We start from the raw sequence: 7458 nt of genomic DNA on the forward strand, positions 1-7458 counted from the left end.
GGGGATAATAACCCAAGATTTATACGATCACATACGCCCAGTGGGTTCAATCATCCCGCGCTTATATCGACACACTGAAAGTACATAAACCTGGTTTACCGTTACGACCTATTTCGAATATGTCGAGTTCACCATACCACCGAGTCGCCCAATGGTTAGCTGAAACATTGGAACCAGTTAGAAGGCAAGTATCTAAATATTCTATTCATGATACTTTTCAGTTTATTGATCGTATTAAGGACGTTAATACATCCGGAAAACACATGTTCTCGCTTGACGTTAACTATTTGTTTACTAGTGTACCGTTAACGGAAACGATATGCTATATATGTGAGTATATTGATTCTAACAACATAGATCTAGGTTTACCAACTGAACAATTGAAAGAACTATTGTTACGTTGTACCTTTAATGTCCAGTTCAGTTTCAACAATGAAATATATAGACAAAGAGATGGTATCGCAATGGGATTTCCATTGGGTCCAATTCTGGTAGACTGTTTCATGGCAAAACTAGAAAACGACCAACTCAGTTCAATGATCAATCGATTTCACCTATACGTAATGTAAATGGACGACACATTTGTCGTTTATGACGATGATATTGATTTAGACGATATCTTACACACCTGTAACTCATTCCACCCTTCCATAGAATTCACGTTAAAAAGGGATTGAGACCAATCAATCAATCCCTTTTCTCGATGTACGTCTGATGAGAAGTAATGGTTTTTTTAAAAAAAGATCCATCTTTGGAAAACAAACGTCGAATAGCCAGCTAACCAACTTCTATAGATGGGTTCCGTTAAGTAGAAACAGAAACCTCATTCATCCTTTATGTTATCGAATACATCGGATATGCAGTACGGATTGCAATAACGAAGAACTCACATTCCTCAAGAAAACCTTGGTGGAAAATGGCTACCCAGACCGTTTCATAGAGAAGAATATGAATAGAAGTAGTTTCGACAGGAAACCTAGTTGTTCCGTCCCAAAGAAAAACCTTCATATAGGTCTGGAATTTAAAGGTGATCGAACATCAGACGTAATCAAAAACGTCTAACAACAACGATTTGAAGAACATTTAATGCGGCTAAACTGCGAATAACCTTCACTAGAAGGAACTTAGTTTTTGTATCCATAAAAGATAAGCTTCCGTACCTGGTCGCCTCCATGTGCATCTACCAAGTCACCTGCTCTTGTGGAGCAAGGTACATTGGCCGTAGCCATCGCTTGCTTTCAACTCGGATGCGGGAACATACCCAGTTTGGTTCTACAATGGTGAAAGGAAAGCGGTTAGGAGTTCTATACTTGAACACCTAATCGACTGTTGTCATTCTACGGTTCCACAGTTTGATGTTAAGGTTGTTTATATGATTCGTTCAAATCTACCTAGATTTATTCGTATCCAAGCCTTGGAAATAGCCGAAGCTCTTACCATCCAGCAGCTTAAACCAGAACTGTGTATGCAGAAGAAGTACGTCTTATCGTTATCGATACCTTGGCTTTGATTGATATTATTATCATTACTGCTTTCCCCTTTACTTATGCCTTAAATTCCCATTATTTTATACATGAATACTCATCATATCACCTGATTTATTTTTACACCTCTATGATGTTTAATTATTGTAACGAAAAAGAAAACATTTTAATCATCTTATTATATTCACTAAATCTATTGTTATTACTCGTATTGCGTAATCAAGTATTATAATCTTCCTATTACGTCAAAGAATTCCTACCAACTGCCTTCTCGTGGCGGGGGTGTTGTTTACCAAATTTAGAAGCTGAAAAGCGAATGTCCGGCGCTTTAACCGGGTTGGTGGGTACGTAAATTTCACTTAGGTCAGTTCGTCAACCTAATTCCAGACCAATGGTGCACAAATGCTCTAGTATCCTGAGGAAACAAATGGCGTATGAATCAATCGTCGGTCACCGGCTACCATGGGACTGCATCTCCTCACGATGCTCCACTGCTTTGTGGATCAGATCTTTAGGTTAAAGGCTCGGGGTGTAGCCCCCTAGGAAAACCACCTGCTTCAGTTTGGGCACCCGGGCAGTATCAGAACCCTCGCAAAAATCAAGGTCAATTTATGTGGCGCATATATATCTGGTGCTCCTTTGTATCAATATTTATGTGTTTAAATAAATAAATAAAGAAAAACGTTATCTTAGATATCAGTTTATCAGTTAAGGGACGAGTATACTGCTCAGCAGTTCGCTCTGTTCTACTTTACGGCTGCGAAACGTGGCCATTAAGAGTAGAAAAGTACTCGTAAGTTACTGGTATTTGACCACAGATGCCTCAGAAATATTGCTCGCATCTTCTGGGATCACCGGGTAAGTAATAGTGAGGTTAGACACAGGGTATTAGGGAATGATGGTAAATCAGTTGATGAGGTGATGAATCTTCATCGACTGAGATGGTTGGGCCACGTGTTACGAATGCCTGAACACCGATTACTACGACGGGCAATGCTGACTAGTGTAGGGGATGGTTGGAAGAGAGTTTGGGGTGGCCTAACCAAAACGTGGCATCAGTGCTTGAAGTCACTAACTTCTAGTCTGAGCCATATTGGTGGATGCAGATTACTTGATTGAGGTCCGCGTGACTATCGTAACCAATGGTTAGAGTGTAGTATCGGTTGTTATGTTAAGCCCATATACTTTATTCTAGTTGCTGGCCAAGCCAATTCACCTGTACATTGAGTCATCTTTTGATCTTGTTAATCATTTGCTTATTAACCTTGAGTACTTTTTATATGAGCGTATATGTGTACACACTTCGTATCTCATTCATCATATGTCTGTCACTCATTTTTGCCTGACTATAAATGTTGACTAACGCTTGCTTAAATCGAGTTGGCTTCCCAGCCATCTCCACTGCATGTCATTTTCGCTTCGTTCGCTTTTATTCGCTTTATTACTCTGATTCTCTGGCCAGATCAATGAGTGTAGAAAACGTATGTATTCTAAATCCATTCTCGTATTTGACTTATTTAACTTCGTTATTAACCAACGCAGAATAAAGTATATGGGCTTAACATAACAACCGATACTACAAGAGACCCTTTGTGACATGACTCAGAATCGATCACAATAGCGTAGGTGTATGCACTCTTTGTCTTCCCTTAAACATTGAGATTAAAATGGCTTAATATTTGTCTTCCTTCCTATACTATATCATTATATACAATCTTTCTTTTATATATTATCACCATTAAATTAACTACTTCTATGAATCCGGTGTTCATCTTGTTGTGCTGACGAAGTATGGCAACTTGGACCGATGCATATATGTACCTGGTCCTACGTTGTAGCTGACTGACTGATTACGTCAACTTGGTTATTTGTGTTCAGATTTCCTCACAGAATTAGTACACGAACAAAATGTTTTCATTTATATACGATTGTACAGCTTAATAATAAATTCTTTGAAAAGAGAACTCTTCACTGAACTTCGTGTTTTTAATTTTTAATTGGTTTAATCATCATAGGTCGACTGGGTTATCAGGACATACAAGCTCTACTAACACGTTAAGGTAGCGGTTCTAGTTGAAACCTTTATACATTGCATTTTATTCAATCACATACTGTTGCTAACTAAAGAATAATAATGTATGTTTAATAGTTAATGATTTGTATCACGACCATGTATAGTGAATCACTGTATCAATACTATATACATATATACTAGTTGTAGATTGATTACCTTGAGAATAAATTCCAGACGGAGGTTATACTTTATATAATTTGATCGAAGAGATACTCCGTGCATGAATATGCTTCGACATTTTCTTTGTATGAAGGCGAAAGGCAAATGTCTCAATGAAATCAAACAAAAGACGATAAAAACGATGTGATTGTAAAAGGTAGTTAAATATTACCTTTATTTATTTCAGAAGGGGTATTTTGTGGATATTATAGTAATTTTAATAGATGAGGTCATGAGTCAGTTGAAGCTAGACCACCATAGAAAACCTGGAAGCACTGGACGACCGTTTCGTCCTACTGTGGGACTCCTCAGCGTGCGTATACACGATCCCTCCTGATATTAATCAACATATGCTCACTAGTGACTGGCTTCAAGAGGTATTCACAATTGATTGATCACTGGGTAGTGATCAATGTCATGCGTGTCAAGTCCTTCATAGGGCTGATCAAATGCTATCGATCAAGTTGCAATGTGGCCACTAGTCTAGGTGACTCGACACTCCGTGCACTATGTTGAGATAAGATGGTGGTTGGAAGTGGTCAACAGGAAACCCTGGACCCGGGTTTTGTGCTACTTGGCACTCGTCAGCAAAGTGTGCCTGTAATCTTGAGGGAACTGGTGATCCCTGACGGATTCGGTCGCGTGTCACCCAGCTTCACAGTCAGAGACATTACCACTGAGCTATTCGGGCCGCGACCGACCTCCTATAGGACTGAGATGTAATCACAAATGATTGATCACTGGGTGGTGATCAATGTCATGCGTGTCAAGTCCTTCTTAGTGCTGATCGAATGCTATTTATCAAGTTGCAATGTGACCACTAGTCTAGTGTGGTCTATTCAAAGTCGTATATGGTAACACATCTGAAGTCATCGAACTGCATAACACTAGAGACTCCGTGCAATCGGATGTTATAAGTAAACATATCAACTTAGTCACCCTTTATTTCATGTCGATGTCATAGACTGATCACCTTTGTTTTTCCAACCAATCTCAGCGTTAACAAATAATTAAGAGTATCAACGTTATTGGTTCGTCAACCACAATACTTTTCAAATAACCGCATCTGAGATTTTAAGTTTGAGCTAATAAGCTGTACTATGCACAAGCATATATATGGATCTCTGGATTACAGATACGGCGTTGCCGCCGAATAGGAGTAATCGTTTGGAGATAACAAAGTGTTTTCTAGTATGATCATTTATTCGGCATAACACTGGTTTATCTGAGTGTAATGTTTGTTCAACATAGGATATTCTTGTATTAAATTCACATTAACTATGCTGAGGATGACATGCAATATGTGGTTTGTTATAACTGTAAGGATTTTTCATTTATGTAATTTCAATCTAGTTATTAATCAAAATGAGTGTACGAATCAATATATAGATGAGTGTACTTTCAACTAGGGTTGTCGTCGTATTTTCCAGATGAATAAATCTTCACTTGTACTAGTCTCTGTGTTCTTATTTCGCATCGTGGGAATTCCAGTGGTCCCTCGTTTTACAAATATAATTGATAAGTGATTCCAACATAGCAATTAGCGACGACCAGACATAATAATTTGTGGCAGTCATAACACTATGTATAAATTCAAAGTCGATAGGTCATTCTTCGGGCAACAAGTCTACAGAATTACCGTCCAACCATTTTATAACTTCAAGTTTTACGTGGATTGAAATTGGTTAATCCTGGTCAATCCCCTCCGTTGGTGATATTTGCTGTAATTTAGTATGATATGCTTTTGCGTTTTGGTTTGATTATGTAGATAAACATATAGATGAAATTCTATTCTGACAGGCGGCTCTGTTACAGTCCTATCGAATGGCAGTATTTTTATCAATGAACTGGATAACATTGAAGACGATGATTGAATTACATCCCAAAGCTTTTCATTATGATAAAACCTTTGCTTTTATTTGAAATTTCTGAGATAAGTGACTGAAATTCGAATGAATATTTACCGATTAGAGTGTTTATTCTAACCGGTAATAACATCAATAAACCTTGTAGTGTGTATGCCAAGATTATATTAGCTCACAAATGCCCTGGTACGTCCGAGAGTGGGGAGAGTTCGCTCTTTCTCTCAAAATGCTCTCACATGGCCATGTGTATATAGCCTCCGCCAGGGAAGTCCTACTCACTGCCTTCTCGTGGAATTACTGTTGGTTACGGAATTGAGAGGACGAAAAGCGAATGTCCGGCGCCTTAACCGGGTTGGTGGACACGGAAAGTCTACCTATGGGAGTTGGAAAACCCTGATTCCAAGCCAATGTTGGACATGGGCTCCAGGATCCTCGATATACAAATGGCGTATCAACGAATTGTTGGTCACCGGCTACCATGGGACTGCATCTCCTCACGATACTGCACTGCCTTGTGGATTAGATCTTTGAGTCAAAGGCTCCGGGTGTGGTCCCCTAAGAAAACCACCTGCTTCGGTTTGGGTACTTGGGTAGTATCACATCCCTCACACAAATCAAATGAGATTTGTGTGGCGCATATGTATCTGGTGCCCCTTTGTACCAATATTTATGTGTTTAAATAAATAAAAGATTATATTATGTATATGATAGATTTCACTGGCAGACAAACGAAGTAGCATAACTAGTTAAGAATAATGAATACTGGCTAGATCACATTCATACTTTTGATTTGATGAAGGTTTGTAGATTTAAAGGATAACTTTGGCTGAAGTCGTCAGAATAAACTGTCAGTTATATGTGTAGAAATTTGAGTGCTGGAAATCCTGTCTGAGAAGACAGTGTAAACTTAACAACTGAACTACTCAGCTCAGAACACAACTCTACTAAAATTCGTGCTTCTTCTTGACTGAGAACACGTTATTCTATAGTAGTAAGAGGAAAAATGCTGAACTCAGGTTATCAGTTCCAGTATTTCATATTGATAACTTTCAAGTTTAGATGGTTATATTTTATGTGGAATATATGTTCAAGGTATGTGTCTTGTACTTCTCACTGTTAACATATTCGACTGGGATATTTAAGTTCCAGTAATACCATCAACACTTAATATAATACCATAGGATTTGTTCGATGTGATCTACAATATCTTGATTTCCACTATAGATTACTATTATACATAATTAATAAATCTCTCACCAATATATTTTGTCAGTAATGACTATCGACTTTTGGTCTGAGCCTTATTAATAGGTGAAAATCAGCTGGTTAGGGCTTTTGTAATATTCGTAACCAATAGTTGGATGACATGAATTATAGTTGGCCACCATGAAACAGATACATGTATTCTTTGAATTAAACAATCTCCATTTTTCATTCTCGAATCGTACCGTGTATGTATAGTATTTTTCACTACAACTAATACTGTTAATATAAGCAAAGATGGATGGTGGCTAGCAGTAGAATCCAGCTTGACGCGCCTCAAGTCCTATTTGGGACTCGTCAGCTGGACGTACATGCATCTCAACGTTGGTGTTCTCTCTGTGACTCGAACCCAGTACCTTTCGCTTTAAACGCCATCGCGTTATCCACTTAGCTACTGAGTCCTGATAGCCACTTGCTTGTGCAATGGGGTGAAGCTTAAATTCAATTGGTGTTGTTTACTTGTATCTTCCCATTGTCCTGGATTCCGCTGCTAGCTACTACCAATCTTTGCTTATAAAGCTTGTGACTTCAGGCAATATCGAGGCGGTTCGCACAGGATGCACATAAACCAACAAGAGACTGATCAATAGCAGTCCTAAATAACAATGGGAAG

General features: G+C 38.5%; 1 non-coding gene across 1 annotated transcript; it reads right to left on the reverse strand.

Annotated features, from left to right (window-relative positions):
• Window positions 1–7173: 7173 nt before the first annotated feature.
• Smp_tRNA_01856_Pseudo_TTA.1.1 lies at window positions 7174–7246 on the reverse strand. The gene has a single exon. It is a non-coding gene (tRNA).
• Window positions 7247–7458: the final 212 nt, after the last annotated feature.

Source organism: Schistosoma mansoni (assembly GCF_000237925.1).
Source record: "Schistosoma mansoni, WGS project CABG00000000 data, supercontig 0225, strain Puerto Rico, whole genome shotgun sequence".
NCBI classification, from domain to species: domain Eukaryota; kingdom Metazoa; phylum Platyhelminthes; class Trematoda; order Strigeidida; family Schistosomatidae; genus Schistosoma; species Schistosoma mansoni.